The following is a 14,639-nucleotide window of genomic DNA, read 5'->3' as shown; positions in this document are numbered from 1 at the left end:
CACCTATGGGGAGCAAAGTGTCCAGCTCATGGTTCGAGCATTGGAGAACGATCACTGCCCTTCCCACCCCTAATTTTTTTTGTTTTTTTTGCTCCTGTTGAGCAGTTTCCATTCCCTGTTTTTGTTCCTGTTTAGAAAAAAGAAGAAAACCAAAAGTTCTTTTCAGAACTACCTCCAATTCTCATCAAAGAGCTATATTCTTAAAAAACATGAAAAAGAGTAAGTGAAATAGAGTGCATTGATAATGGAAAGGAGAATGAGTAAGAAAGAACATAAAGGTATGAGAGGAAAAAGGAAGTGAAGTAGGAGGACTGAAAGAAGGTGAGTGTTAGGAAAGAAAGTTATGAGAAGAAGAGTGAATATGGGGAATGTTGATATTCAATGAAAATGTTGAAAAGGAACAGGAGTGTTGAAGGTTAAGAAAAGATGCATTGCTGGAGTTGAAGGTAGAAGGCCTCATTTATGAAGCCATGCGTCACTTTAACACCACCAAAGCATCACTTTTTGTGACACAACAGTCCAATAAAAAATGCACCTTATTTATTCATATTTACAAAGTGGCGTTTCTAGGTAAATACATCACTTTGTAAACCCCTGTGCCACATTATTCCTACGTCAGGTGTAATGTATGCAAAAGGGACGTATTGATGCAAGAAAGGTTCGTAGAGGTGACACAGTGAATAAACTGGAGGCCTCATTTCTGAAAAGTGACGCATCGCTACGTGAAAACAGCGATGCGTCACTTTTCTGGGCGCACTCCTTATGACATTCCAGATACGTCATATTTAATTTATGACGAATCATGTCGCAAGGAGTTACAGATACGTCAGTATTTCTGACGTATCTGTAAACACAAAATTGACACATTACTGGAGTGCGTCACAAAAGTCACGCAACTCCAGTAATGCGTCCCTTCACATGGGGAAAGCACCATGTAAAAGGGCTTGGGTCAGTCTTACGCCTGCTGTGAGGCAGGCGCAAGATTTTGACGCAACAGCATCCTAAAAGTGACGCAGTGAAATCTTATAGATTTCACTGCGTCGCTATTACCAAGCTTTTTGCGGGGGAACGCCCCCTCTACATACATTATACCTGACGCAGATATGATGTGGCGCACGGTTTAAAAAGTGACCCATCTACCTAGATGCGTCACTTTTTAAATATAGCGCAACAAGGCGCATTTTTTTACACCGCTGGTGCGATGCGTCACTTTTCTGTGCGCACTCCTTATGACATTCCAGATGTGTCATATTTAATGTATGACGAATCATGTCGCAAGAAGTTACAGATACGTCAGTATTTCTGACGTATCTGTAAACACAAAAGTGACGCATTGCTGGAGTGCGTCACAAAAGTGACGCAACTCCAATAATGCGTCCTTTCACATGGGGAAAGCACCATGTGAAAGGTCTTGCGTCAGTCTTACACCTGCTGTGAGGCAGGCGCAAGATTTTGACGCAACAGCATCCTAAAAGTGACGCAGTGAAATCTCATAGATTTCACTGCGTCGCTATTACCAAGCTTTTTGCAGGAGAACGCCCCCTCTGCATACATTATACCTGACGCAGGTATAATGTGGCACAGGGTTTTAAGAAGTGACCCATCTACCTAGATGGGTCACTTTTTAAATATAGCGCAACGAGGCCCATTTTTTTACACCGCTGGTGCGATGCGTCACTTTTTTGTGCGCACTCCTTACGACTATCCAGATGTGTCATATTTAATGTATGACGAATCATGTCGCAAGGAGTTACAGATACGTCAGTATTTCTGACCTATCTGTTAACACAAAAGTGACGCATTGCTGGAGTGCATCACAAAAGTGACGCAACTCCAGTAATGCGTCCTTTCACATGGGGAAAGCACCATGTGAAAGGTCTTGCGTCAGTCTTACACCTGCTGTGAGGCAGGCGCAAGATTTTGACGCAACAGCATCCTAAAAGTGACGCAGTGAAATCTCATAGATTTCACTGCGTCGCTATTAACAAGCTTTTTGCGGGGGAACGCCCCTCTGCATACATTATACCGGACGCAGGTATAATGTGGCGCAGGGTTTTAAAAAGTGACCCATCTACCTAGATGCGTCACTTTTTAAATATAGCGTAACAAGGTGCTTTTTTTTTACACCGCTGGTGCGTCACAAAAAGTGACGCACAGGCGGCGCAAAACAGGCAGCGCAAGGCCTTCATAAATATGATCCTGGATTTTCCCCTTACTTCGCTCCCCGGTGCGCTTTCCGGTGCGCGTACCGGGCGCTCCCCCCACGCAAATCGAAAAAAATATTTCTTTAAAATGCCCCGCGGGACCCTATTTTAGCCCCCACATTAAACCTAGGGGGTCAGGAGGGGGTCTACCCTGCCCCCTTATGGTCAATTCCCCCCTTTGTTTTTGCCACCTCTTGTGTCTCGATTTTACCGAGACACAAGATGGCGGCCGCTCCGGACTGTTTAGAATGTTTACAGACACCCGAGAGCCAATCAGCTTTCTGCGTGCAAGTTGCGTGTCGCGCCTGGTGCGCTCCCCGGTGCGCGTACCGGAGCGCGCCTATAGATATATATATTTTTTGGGACCTAAATTACTCAAAATCCACTGGAGCACATATCTTGAGACATAGCAAAGGCACATCGGGCTACTAGTCCCTACAATTTTGCCAAGTTTGGTGTAAATCCATTCAGCCGTTCGAGCTAAAAGTGAAATCGACCGCCCTATGGAAATTAACATGGGGAAAACGCGTTTTGGGACCCCCCTTTTATCTCGGCCCCCGCTTGACAAATCCCCCCCAAACTTTCAGGGAAAGACCGGAACTTGACGAGGCCATTTTGAGGAAATTTTCAAGCAGATTCGTCAACCGGTGCAAAAGTTATTCCAAATAGAATTTTGAGATTTAACATTGAAAAAAATCCTAACTATAACTACCTACTGGCGACCGCCAGTAGGTAATATATATATATATATATATTCACAGAAAAAACCATAGGTTATAGTGGATATATAGTTAGGAATTTGCATTTACAAAACCTTGAAAATTCAATGAAAAAACCATAGGTTATAGGCCATATATAGTTAGGAATTAGCATTTACAAAACCTTATTTTACTCGCATAAAACCATTGAAATTCCATATATAGTTAGCTAACTATAAGCGCTAACTATATATCGCGCACCCGCAATCCACTGCTGATGATGTCACATATTACATCATTCATGACATGGTCAGTGACATCACTGATGACATCACTGATCACAACATCCAGTGATTGTATGTGTCTGTAAAGTTTAAATATGTTTCACATATTGAAGAATGAGTGGATGTATAAGTGTCTGGATGAAGAATTTAGTAGGTGCATGACTGACTGTATGAGTGAGTGATTAAATGTGTCTCACTGAGTACATGGGTTAGTGACTAAACTGTCTTAATTCGTGCATCAGTATGTTTGTTGTTGTGTAAGCTGCTGCATGTGTTGATCAGTAGCTATAAGAGTGGCCATATGGGTTATTGATTGGTTGCCCAAATATTTGAATGGGAGGCTGAGTGTGTGTGTGGGTGGCTGGGAGGTGCGTGACTCTGTGCATAGATGTGTAAGCAGTTGATTCACTAGGAGTATGAGTTCAAGAGTGCATGTGGAAACAGCTATATGGGCGGTTGACTGTGCATGGGTGTGTTGGTGAGTGAATGGATTTCTCATTGCTACATGTGCAAGTAAGTACGTATGTAAAACACAATACATGTGAGAGTTGAGATATATAAATAACTGAACATAAGAGCCAGTGAATGTGTGAGTGGCTGTATCGATCACTGTGAGCTTGTATCAGGGATTATATAAGAGAGTAAATATGTGTTATTATATGTTTGAATAAGTAAGATGTGTATAACTGTATAGTTGAGGAAATGGAGGTGTGATTGATTCTTTGCATGACTGACTAGGTGTGTGAGTAACTCCATGGATGAGTGACAGTCTGTGAGTGTCTGTTTATACTGAGTGTATGTAAGGTTATATTAGAGTCTGAAGAGGTTCATTGTATTATCACATGAGTGATGTGATCAGTGATGACAAATGAGATGTCATCAGTGATGTCATTTGAGTTGTCATCAGTGATGTCATTTGAGATGTCATCATTGATATCATTTGAGTTGTCATCAGTGATGTCATTTGAGATGTCATCAGTGATGTCATCAGTGATGTCACTGACCATGTCATGAATGATGTAATATGTGACATCATCAGCAGTGGATTGCGGGTGCGCGATATATAGTTAGCGCTTATAGTTAGCTAACTATATATGGAATTTCAATGGTTTTATGCGAGTAAAATAAGGTTTTGTAAATGCTAATTCCTAACTATATATGGCCTATAACCTATGGTTTTTTCATTGAATTTTCAAGGTTTTGTAAATGCAAATTCCTAACTATATATCCACTATAACCTATGGTTTTTTCTGTGAATTTCATTGGTTTTTTAATAGCAAATATGAAAAGCTTTAAAATGTCAAGTACGTGATAGATAAAAACATTTTCGTATTTATGCACGCTGATGTGCTTTGAACGCTGCCCCCCCCCTCCCCTCTTTTGCCTTAGTAGTACTCTCTCTTTGCAGATACAGAAGGGTAGTTAACGCAGGCCTTTACCCCCGTTGTAATCCGTCGTACCTCCTTGTCTCTCCATTTGATTGATTGTTGTCCAAGCATTTACTGTTTTAGAATTGGTTCTCTTTGGATCATTCTCTATTTACAAACAAGCACAAAGTCGCAATACTCTGTTTAGTCTTTGCAGATAGTGAAAAATCGTGTAAAAAAATAAAAGTAATCGAGCAAAATCAGTAGGCCACTAATTGGATCTCTTTTTGACCTCGCTAAAATAGAAATATTAGGAACAACCCTTCTTGAGAAATACGAAAATAGTGAGATGAACTGAGCTCCACACCATGAGGGCTGCAAGACAGCTCGGCTCCATCACCCATCCCGCACAAAATAATGACAAACCCTATGCAAATATTAAAAATATAGACAACACACCAGCAAAGAAACAGGGTAAAACATTTTATTAAAAAACTATTTACATAACGTTGGTTTATAAGATGATGTCAGTAGTGGACCGATGTGTGAATAGATCGAAAACAGCACAAGGCTCCAAGATCCGGATAGCAAGCTCCTGGATGTTGGGTGCCATAGTTTAGAGTTCTGAATTTCAGCCTTTTTCAATGCCTGTGCTTTGTTGAATCAAAATGGCGGCTTGACACAAAGCTGACTCAAGCGTTGCTACTGATGCTATGCAGACCAAAACTGGTTTTCAGTTTGTACATTTTTCTAGATTTTTCAATCCAAGTTTGGTTGACTTTGTAGAACGATGGCTTCAGATTTTCAACATACGATGTGGTGGCGCTGACTGGGAGGGGGCGCTTCGCTCCTGCCCCCTCCCCAAGTAAGATTTTCATACGTGAAAGTACGTTAATGGTTTTGGTCCCTGAGATGCTTCGATGTCACTACCATTCTCAAATAGCATAAGTTCTAGATGTTGGGTGCCATAGTTAAGAGTTCTGAGCAGCGCTTGTAACACTGTCTGAAGCTTATTTCCACCTACTGCAGCTTCACTATTCTCAAAGTAAGTGAGTGTCGTTTGTGGACCTGACTGCATTAGAAAACAATGTGATATGTTACCTTCCTAAACAGCTTGACGGAGGCCCCTGAGGGGCGCTGTGATGGCCATGGACTCGGAGAAGACGCTTGGCTCCGACACCCTCCCCAAGTCTTATAGCACTGGTGTAGCCTGAGATCGCCCCCGACATAGGCGGCCGGCTCCCGGGGTCCGGCGGTACTTTTTGCCTTTTGATGACTCTTCAATTCTGGACCTTGTCCCACAATCCGTTTGACCTGAAGACAAGCTGTAGTGGGGCGCCCCTTTATCGTTTTAGTTGCCATTCCGCCCGCTTTTGCTACACTGTGCCTCTTCCGCCATTCAGCTGTTTTCCGCCCGCTCTTGCGACTACAGCGTCTCGCTCACCATGTAGTTGAGATGCGCCCGCTCTTGCGGTGCAGCGATAGGCGGCTGCCACAGGACTCTCAAAATGGCGGCCGTCTCTTCGGTTTTGGGCCTGGTCCACTAAAATGGCCCTGGGACACCTTGGAACTCGGACGCTTGTCTGCTAGGGCTTGGGTCCCATTCTCGAAAAGCGTCCCCTCAGCCGTGAAGATTCTACAAAAGTCTTGGGGGCCTCCGACTCCCGCAGGCTTCTGGTGGGGAGCGGCTGCCATGATTGCTCGTGGAATGGCCACGACGGAGCTACGAAATGGTAGTGGTCTCATGCTGACGCCAGCTTTAGTCTGAAACATCCAGAAACACTGTAGACTACCAATTCGATCAGTTCCGGTAGCGCCCCAACATGACCCGGAAGAGAAGAACTTGCCCTCCCCTCTTTGACTGATGGTTCTTGTTGCCTGTCCCCTCTGTTGTCATTTAACAGAACTTTTTGGACTGCTGAAAGGGGTTGTGTTCTGAACGCTGGTTGGTGGAGACATTTAGACTATATTCTTGACCTACGTTGTCGCGTAATGCGTTTTATGACACGCCGCGTTAGCGCACCCGGAAGTGATCCGAGGCGCGGCGCGCAGCGCGTAACGTAAGCATAACAGGTCATGTGACTTGTTAATAAAACTTTTCATTGGTTCATTTTACTTTTGTTAATTTAATGATGAAAAGCTTGGTCATATGACCTAAAAATTACGCTTTTTATTATTTTCGAACAATATTTTTTTTTCAAACATATGTTATAATATTCCAAGCTAATGTACTTTCCCGGAAAATTTACAACTGTCTTGCAAGTAAAATATATTCCTTTTTCGAGAAAAAGGGCGTTTCTTCCTTCCATGACGGAGCCGTTGAGTAAAAGAGATTCGGCCTGCTGTCTTAGTCGCCGATACGCCTGATTATCAGATTCTTATCGATCACTTTATGTTGCAGACATGAAAAACACAACTGCCCTTGACCATTTATCTTTACTGCGTTCCTACATATTATACCTTTTATCCGTCATGTAATTGGACTGCTTTATTTCACTTGCCTTTTACTGATTCGAAAACAGTCACTAAAAGTAAAAACTTTACAAATGAAAATACTACTACCGTGTTTTGTTTTAAAAACCTTTATTGTGAAAATGTCAGTATACAAATACGGGCCTATAACCACGTGGGCCGGCCACGGAGCAAACTCAAATCGTATATGATGAGGAGACATTTACACTGTAGAAGAACGTAACGAGCGGGCCATTAGGTGACAAGAACAAAGGTGTCTAACAGTTGCGGAATCGGTGGACGTACATTTTGTAATTAAAATACGACAGGGCCACTTACAATAACATTTTCTAGATATACATTTGCGGGCAAAGAGTTACGAGTCCCATTTATACCGGCGCCATTTTGGGCGAGGCCGGGCAGGTCCAAGATATAGTCAAAATGTCTCCACCAACCATCGGCCAGACCAGAACCCCTTTCGGCCCTTTATGTTACAAGATGGTGTCTTCCATTCAGAAAATATTGGTGGCAGCATTTTGAAAGGAAACAGAAACAGCCGTTCTCCTAGTGAGTTTCACATTGTTACATTTAGGAAGAATGTTGAAGAGTAGTATGTGGAAAATCTGAAGCCATTTTTCTACAAACTCTCAATCAGACTTGGATGGAAAAAAAAACCTGAAGAATGTACAAACAGAAAACCAATTTTTGTCTGTATAGCACCAACAGTAACGCTTGAGTCAGCTTTGTGTCAAGCCGCCATTTTCATTCAATCAATAGCGTCCCCCTGCACACATTCAGGGACCTGGTCGTGTCTTCAGATGAAACGCATTGTAGGAAAAGATGCAGAAAGGAAAAGGAAAAAAGTTCCGCCGGACCTAGTGAAGCTGCAGCAGGTGCAAATAAGCTTCAGACAGTCTTACAAGCACTGCTCAGAACTCTCAACTGAGGCACTCAACATCCAGGACTTGCCATTCGGATCTTGGCGCCTTGTATTTTTGTTTTGTTTTTGATGGAGGGGAAAGAACAAAAAACAGACATTGAAAAAGGCTCAACAGTGCAGGGCGCCTTGTGCTGGTTCCGACCTATTCACACATCGGTCCGCTACTGACATCACCTCATAAACCAACGGGGCACCCCACGCCGACTTTCGGCGCAGCATTGTAGGATGGCCACACCAGTGCGGCAATTTGCTGGACACCACCTCGGTGCCATCCAGATCTCGGCGCGTTCATTCATTCAATAGCGTCCCCCTGCACACATTCAGGGACCTGGTCGTGTCTTCAGAAGAAACGCATTGTAGGAAAAGAAGCACAAAGGAAAAGGCAACAAGTTCCGCCGGACCTAGTGAAGCTGCAGCAGGTGCAAATAAGCTTCAGACAGTTCTACAAGCACTGCTCAGAAATCTCAACTGAGGCACTCAACATCCAGGACTTGCCATTCGGATCTTGGCGCCTTGTGCTGGTTCCGACCTATTCACACATCAGTCCACTACTGACATCACCTCATAAGCCAACGGGGCACCCCACGCCATCTTTCGGCGCAGCATTGTAGGATGGCCACACCAGTGCAGCCACTTGCTGGACACCACCTCGGTGCCATCCGGATCTCAGCGCGTTCGAGTCACTGTGCCGGAAGAGTAACCGGAACTCAGCTGAACACGCCGTCTTTCGGCGCAGCATTGTAGGATGGCCACACCAGTACGGCAATTTGCTGGACACCACCTCGGCGCCATCCGGATCTCGGCGCGTTCGAGTCACTGTACCGCAACAGTGACCGCAATTCTGCTGGACACGCCGTCTTTCGGCGCAGCATTGTAGGATGGCCACACCAGTGCGGCAATTTGCTGGACACCACCTCGGTGCCATCCGGATCTCGGCGCGTTGTGCTGCCTTCGGCCTATTCGCACATCGGTCCGCTACTGACGCCGCCTCACGTGCCAACGGATTTTCTACGCTTTTTGTAGCCCTATGTCGCATAACAGGTCATGTGACTTGTTTATAAAACTTTTCATTGGTTCATTTTACTTTTGGTTTCCTAAAGATGGAAGGCTTGGTCATATGACCTAAAAATAACACTTTTCATTGGTTTAGAACATTTTTTTTTCCCAAACGATGAAAGCCCCACCTTGTTTCTGGATCATTCAGACTGAAGCTGGCGTCAGCATGAGAGCACCACCATCTCGTGGCTCCGTCGTGGTCATTCCGCGAGCAATCATGGCAGCCGCTCCCCACCGGAAGCCTGCGGGAGTCGGGGGCCCCCAAGACTTTTATACAATCTTCACGGCTGAGGGGACGCTTTTCGAGAATGGAGCCCAAGCCCTAGCAGGCAAGCGTCCGACTTCCAAGGTGTCCCAGGGCCATTTCAGTGGACCAGGCCCAAAACCGAAGAGCCGTCCGCCATTTTGACAGCCATGTGGCAGCCGCCTATCGCTGCACTGCAAGAGTGGGAGCAACTCAACAACATGGTGAGCGAGACGCTGTAGCCGCAAGAGCGGGCGCAACTCAGCTGGATGGCCGCCACCTGGGGAGGCCCGTTCACGCCGCCTCCCCCCCCCCCCCCCGGGCCGCCGCACGCCAATTTTCGGAGCAGCATTGTAGGATACCAAAACCAGTGCGGCAGTTTACTGGACATCACCTGGGTGCCTGTCGTACATGTTGTGTCAGCCATGTGACACTGGACACAGACCGCTACTGACGAGGCCTCCCCCCGCACCACCCGGGACGCCCCACGCTGTTTTTCTGTGCTGCATTGTAGGATCCCTAAACCAGTGCGGCACCCAGGCGACATCACCTGGGTGCCGTCCAGAACTCTGCACGTTGTGCTGCCTTGGGACTATTCGCACAGCAGACCGCTACTGACGAGGCCTCCCCCCGCCCCACCCGGGACGCCCCACGCCAATTTTCGGAGCAGCATTGTAGGATCCCTAAACCAGTGCGGCACCCAGGCGACATCACCTGGGTGCCGTCCAGAACTCTGCACGTTGTGCTGCCTTGGGACTATTCGCACAAAAGACAGCTTCTAACCATTGTTGCTTTTTGTGTTAATAAATGTTTAAATGTTTTTAGTTTTTGTTCTGTTCATTATCGTTAAAAGTTAATAAAGTTTTATAACCTTAATTTGTTGGAGTGTTATCTATTTTTTGAAAAACGGGTGAATGGGGCCTTGAATCGGGTTATTGTCATGTGTGGGCTTTGGAAGTGTGCTGCTGCAGGATCGGACATTTCAAACTCAAATGCACGTTCTTTTTCTTACCTTTCCGAAGCATGGAGCGCAATAGCAGGCAGAGAAAGGGTGATGCACGTGTTGAACACTACCTGACCTGGCAAGTTGCTGGCAGTGCCCCCCCGCCCGCTCCTGAAAGAGGGCACACACACACCGCCGCCCCGAGTACTTCAGAAATCTTTAAAAGACCATGCGCTTGTTCATGAGGCTTAAATGGTTTATCACCTCTTCTAGAACCCCTACATCGACCCTCTGACGTTTCTTGGAAAAATTACCATGTAACACAATACCAAGCCCTATCAGCTGAAACCCCCAAGGAATCGTGGGGCATATTAGCAAGGGGGTTTATCTCCGCTTTTTTGGCTTTAAAAACCATGAAAGCGGAGATAAAATTATTTCCCTATTATCAAGCTGTCGCTAACACCAGTTAGTGACACCTAAAAGGAGATAGCGACCATCTTGGGCCCGGCTTTGCATGTCAGTGATACTTATCACTAATGACATGCAAAGTGGCGTGCCAAGATGTTAGCGACTGGAAACAGTCCCTAACATCGCTACCTTCTATTACCAACTTTTGGAGATATTCGCACTAAGCGCGAATATCTCCAAAAGCTAACACCTGCCCTGAGCAGGTCTTAGCCATGTTATCCAATGGGAGGTGGATAACATGGCTAAGAGCATTAGGTCGATAATACATGAATATCGCTGACTTTTCTGCGATAATAGCAAGGTTTATCTGCGATAAAAATCGCCGATGTGCGGCGATAATTTTTGTCTCTAAACAAGTTATAGACAAAAATTATCGCTAGTTGTTAGTAATATGCCCCCGGGTTTTTGCTTGCAGAAATCGGGAGGCGGGAGACTAGCACTGAAATCAGTACTCACACGCCTGAATCAGGAGAATTGGCATGTCTGAATTCTCTACAGCTGGGGCCATAAACTACATCCGCAGGGGTAGGTGATAACCTGGGACCAGCCTGGCATCTAAAATGGCTGCCGTGCACGACAAAATTGTGGCATTCGAAAAAAGGCAAGATGGCGCAGCCGCTGGAAGAGATATATCAACATATATCAGCCTCCTCAGCCACCCTCAGGAAACATAGGGGATTAGGATATGTCTCCCGCACCCCCTTATACCTAGTACTTTAATTAACGAAGCACAAAATGGCGAATTCCCGTTTCGCTACCAGTTTGCGGCCCAGTTCGCGGCCCGTGAAGCGCTTCTACCGTGAAAAATCATTTTTTTTTTATTTTCCCCACGGGACCCTTTAATAACCCCAACAACATTCCTAGGGGGTCAAGAGGGGGATACCTTGCCCCCTTTCATTAAATTCCCCCTTAGTTTTTCACCTTTTCTTCTCTCTCGATCCTACCGAGAGACAAGATGGCGGCCGCTCCGGACTGTCACGCAGCAAAAAAAAAAAATAAAGCTCACGCACAGCCGCTGGAAGAGATGTATCAACATATATCAGCCTCCTCACCCACCCTCAGGAAACATAGGGGATTAGGATACGTCTCCCGTACCCACTTATAACTAGTAATTTAATTTACGAAGCACAAAATGGCGAATTCCCGTTTCGCTACCAGTTCGCGGCCGCGCTTCTACCGTGAAAAATCATTTTTTTTTTATTTTCCCCACGGGACCCTTTAATAACCCCAACAACATTCCTAGGAGGTCAAGAGGGGGATACCTTGCCCCCTTTCATTAAATTCCCCCTTCGTTTTCCACCTCTTCTTCTCTCTCGATCCTACCGAGAGACAAGATGGCGTCCGCTCCGGACTGTTTAGAATGTTGACAGACACCGGAGAGCCAATCAGCTTTCTGCGCGCAAAGTTCCGATAAGCGAAAAGTAAGCGGACCGGATCGCTGCCCAGAGCGCTGTTACAGATATATATCTTGGTTTGAACGTTAATTTCTCAAAAACTACTGGAGCACATATATTGAGACCTAGCAAAGGCACATCGGGCTAACAGTCCCTACAATTTTGCCAAGTTTCGTGCAAATCCATTCAGCCGTTCGAGCTAAAAGTGAGTCCAACCGCCCTATGGAAAACTCAATGCAAAAAACGCGTTTTGGGACCCCCCTTTTTTCTCAGCCCCCCCTTGACGAAACCCCACCAAATTTTCAGGAGCTGCTCAGAAACAAAATGTGCCATTTTCCTGAAAATTTCAGCCGATTCCATCCACAAACGCCAAAGTTATTAGACATAGAATTTTCAAAAGTCCCATAGGGAATTTATCCTAACTATATATACCTACTGGCGAACGCCAGTAGGTAATATATATATATATATATATATATATATATATATATATATATATATATATTTTTTTTTTTTTAAGCTGGAGACTTGCTGGAGGCCCTCCCTCTTTTACCACCATTCTGTAAATGCACCTCCTGGCACACTGCTGGTTGGGGGATGAAGTCCCCTTGAATGCTGAGGGTCCTTAGAGCCAACATGACCTCATGTTACCTCTAGAAAGCCCCACACAGTGGGATTGCTGAGAGATCGCCAGAGACCACGCTCCCTTTCTCCACCAATCTGCAAACGCATGTCTCTTCACACTGCTGGTAGGGGGATGAGATCCCTTTGCCTCCTGAGGGCTTTAGGAGTGAATTAGACTTCTTCTCCCAAGCAGTATTGCACCAGGAGGTTCGTTTGCAGAATGGTGGAGAAAGGGGATGTTGCATCTGATGACCTCTCAAAAATCCAGCTTTGTGGGTCTTACTGGATGTAACAGAAAGGCTAGTTGGCCCCCAAGGATCCACAGGAGGCACATGTGCAGAGTGGTGGAGAAAGGGTGCGTGCCCACTGAAAACCTCTCAACAAACCCAATGCCTGGAACTTGCTGGAGGTAACATAAGGGGTAATTGACCCCGAAGACCCTCAATAGCCAAGGGGCCTTCATCCCCTAATAGTGGTGCCCCAGGAGGCGTGTTTGCAGAGTGGTAGAGAAGTAGGCATTGGCTCCTACCAGGTCTCAGCAATCCTGCTATGTGGGACTTACTGGAGGTAACAGGAAGGGTAGTTGGTCCCCACGGACTTGCTTCGAGGCCAAGTACCCCTCCTGTTATTTCCAATAAGTCCCACACAGTGTAATCTCTAAGAGGTCTTTGGAGGCCTCGCCCCTTTCTGCCACCAATCTGGAAACTCAGCTCGTGGTGAACTACTGGTTGGTAGATGAAGTCCACTTTACTCCTGAGGGTCCTTGGGGGTCAAGAGGCACTCCTGATACCTCCTGTGAGTCCTATATAGCGGGATTCCTGAAAGCTGGTCGGCGGCCCAGCCTCTTTTCTCCACCAATCGGCAAACGTGTCCACTAGTTAAGAAATCATCAAAACTCATTGCACAATCAAAGGTTGCAGGGGTTTTTTTGTTAGGAATTAGCATTTAAGGAACCTTAGAAATTCACTGAAAAAAACAAAGGTTACAGAGATGTTATAGTTAGTAAATTGAATAAAAAAACTTAGAAATTCACTGAAAAGGCCAATGGTTACAAAGACGTTAGAGTTAGGTTCAGGTTTTACCCCTACAAAACCAGAGAAAATAATCAGTTATAGTTAGTTGAGCTAACTATAACTTGCGCCCCCGCAGTACACTGCTTTTGACCTCACATACTACATCACTCATGAAATGGTCAGTGACATCACTGATGACATCACGGATGGCATCTCAAATGACATCAGTGATGACCTCATCCACAGAATCTCTGACATACCCACTCACACCCCAATATAACCTTTCATACACCCAACTTCTACACTACCATTCTCAAAACCATTGACACACCCATACCAGTATACACACATCCACTCAGTCACCCATACACCTCCTCATAGATAAGATTAGAATAAAATAGTTGTAGAGTGCGTGGCTGCCTCGGCAAAGAGGCGTCCCAGCGCTGAAGCAGGACTTAGTGGGCAGCAAATGAGGAGTTGGAGCTGAGAGAAGAGCCAGGTCTTCACAAGCCATCTGAAGGCCTGGTGGTCAGGGTTACTGCGGATTACTGCGGATGTGTAGAAGAAGAGAGTTCCATAAGGCAGATCTGGTCCTTCGTATGCGTGGAATTCGTGCAAGGAGCAAATTAGCTGAGTGGGGAGTAGAGGGCGCACAGGTCGCCAAGAATGTCTGGCCCGATCCCTGTCAAGATCTTGTGCGTGATACATAGCAACTTGAAATGAACACGCTGTTCAGGGGCAGCCAATAGAGGCGGAGGAGGAGATTGGAAACATGGCCATACTTGGGGAGAGCAAAGATGGAGCGTGCTGCAGCGTTCTGGACCCGCTGCAGTCGGTTCAGCACAGACTTATTAGAGCCAAAAGAAACACATTGCAGTAGTGTAATCGGGCCAATATAGAGGCTTGAATGATCAACTGGTGTGTTTGGGCGTCAAATAGACCCAGAATCAATT

This window comes from Lissotriton vulgaris, chromosome 8 (assembly GCF_964263255.1).
Source record: "Lissotriton vulgaris chromosome 8, aLisVul1.2, whole genome shotgun sequence".
Lineage (NCBI taxonomy): Eukaryota > Metazoa > Chordata > Amphibia > Caudata > Salamandridae > Lissotriton > Lissotriton vulgaris.
This window is presented reverse-complemented; position numbering follows the sequence as displayed.